The sequence below is a fragment of the Chiloscyllium punctatum genome, chromosome 18, assembly GCF_047496795.1.
Source record: "Chiloscyllium punctatum isolate Juve2018m chromosome 18, sChiPun1.3, whole genome shotgun sequence".
Classification (NCBI taxonomy): domain Eukaryota; kingdom Metazoa; phylum Chordata; class Chondrichthyes; order Orectolobiformes; family Hemiscylliidae; genus Chiloscyllium; species Chiloscyllium punctatum.
The window spans coordinates 56568858-56570965 of record NC_092756.1 but is presented as its reverse complement, the minus strand read 5'-3'; the positions used below and the strand labels follow the sequence as shown (position 1 = coordinate 56570965).

General features: G+C 43.5%; 1 non-coding gene across 1 annotated transcript; it reads left to right on the top strand.

The window, feature by feature from the left end:
- Positions 1–1068: 1068 nt before the first annotated feature.
- Positions 1069–1150, top strand: trnas-gcu (transfer RNA serine (anticodon GCU)). The gene has a single exon. It is a non-coding gene; the product is annotated as a tRNA-Ser (tRNA).
- Positions 1151–2108: the final 958 nt, after the last annotated feature.

The following is a 2108-nucleotide window of genomic DNA, read 5'->3' as shown; positions in this document are numbered from 1 at the left end:
GTAACGGGGATTATATGATCATCTTCACCAGTGGTTCTGTCCCCCAGTGAGGTAAGTGGTGAGGTACTCATTTGTAAAGATGGGTAGATGGATAAAATGTACAATTTCATCTTTTGCCTTCTCTAACCCATGAGCTTTTTATTTGGTTTTGCATCTGTAGAAATCTTAAAATCTTCATCTTGAAAGTCTCAATGACAGATCTCCATTGTGTCTCTGGCATCGAATTTCATAGTGTAAACTCCCTGTGAATTCTTCCACCGCAGTCCGCCCTTTGGGAAGTGTTCCTGTTGTGGGAAATGCACTTCCGCGTGTGTCACCTGCTGCTCCCAGCATGCGCACTGGCACTGCACTCATTTTCCTTCTGACACTTGCTTACTGTGTTGCTGTGATCATACAGTGACTTGGTGTCGCACGGCCCAGGAAAATGATGCAGATCAAAGTTTTTGCATTGGTAAGTTCAATTATCAATTTAGCCTTATTTAGGATTTTGAAATTGTCTGTTCTGTACACAAGTGCGTGTCAAAAACATCTGAGCGGAAGTTAGGTGTTCCGAATAATGACATTCAACACTATGCACTCTCCTCCAGTCTGGAAAACAATTCCTCACAGGCAATTTAATAGACAATGGACAGCAGGTGCAGGAGTAGGCCATTCTGCCCTTCGAGCCAGCACCACCAATCATTGTGATCATGGCTGACGATCCTCAAATTGTATCCTGTTCCTGCCTTATGCCGATAACCCTTTATTCCACTATCCTTAAGAGCTTTCTCCAACTCTTTATTGAAAGAACACTTCCTGCTGTCTCGGGTTCTTCATTCCGTTGACTTCAAATCTTCACAGAATTCAACAGACCTTGTTACATAGTCATTTCCTCGTTTTTGTTCAGATCACTGTGTGCATCGTGTGACAGTGGGAGTGCACTTTCCCCACAACCCAGGGGTAAGACCATAGTCTTGCAACCGTACTGTGTTATTTCTCATTTCACCAACACCAGGGAGAAATATCTGCTGCTCTGCATAATTTACGCAATTCAATTATTCATAAGGTAATAGCTTGTTCTGCATCTGTGACGAGGTGGCCGAGAGGTTAAGGCGATGGACTGCTAATCCATTGTGCTCTGCACGCGTGGGTTCGAATCCCACTCTCGTCGCTGAAATCAACGGCATTTACGTGGTGTTGTTCTCAGATGATCACAGCTGTTGAAGTTGGAGCTCCAACAGTCAGTTCATACGCATCGCTGCTATTACAAAATTTCAAAGAATAGTTTAAGCCTGTTGACTGAAATGGAGGTTGCATTGTGATTTAAAAAAAAGGAGCGTGGTTTTCTTTTTCAAGTCAAGTTGCTGTGAACGTTTTTTTGTATGAAAGACATCCAGGAAAATCAAATAACGAGAGCTGCGAAATGCATGTTTATGCAAAGGGACTCTTAATGAATGTTTTGTCAGATGAAATCTGGAGGAGGTTGAGTAGAAGTAATTCATCTTGGTGAAAAGAGCACAGCGAGACAGCACAAAATAATGGAGATATTTCAAAGGGGCAGGGCGTGGGTGAAGGGGCACTGAGAACTGGCTGTAAATGCACAGTGGAGAATTGCCGCTGTGGGTGCCGTGCATGGGCAAGGAGAGACTTACACATTGGTCTCCCCCTCGCCCCTTGCTCTCGCCATTGATGAATGCTGGACATAAGGCTCAGATAAACACAAGATGTGGGAAGCAAGCTCCCTCACGTTATGCACACACTGGATGCATCACATTGATCTATGAACAACTGGAGAAATCAGCATGTTACCTATAGGGAGTTAAACTGAACTGTGGACCAATAACTGCAGATTCATGCAACATAAACATGAAAACTAATTTAAAATGTAGGGTGTAGGTTTGCTTGCAGAGCTGTAGGTTTGATATCCAGACGTTTCATTACCTGGCTAGGTAACATCTTCATCAGTGCCGACCTCCAAGTGAAGCGAAGCTGTTGTCTCCTGCTTTATATTTATATCTTTCTCCTCGATGGGGTTCCTGTGGTTTGTGGTGATGTCATTTCCTTTTCGTTTCCTGTTTGGTTGACAGTTGGTATCACGATCTGTGTGTTTGTTTATGGCATTGTGGTTG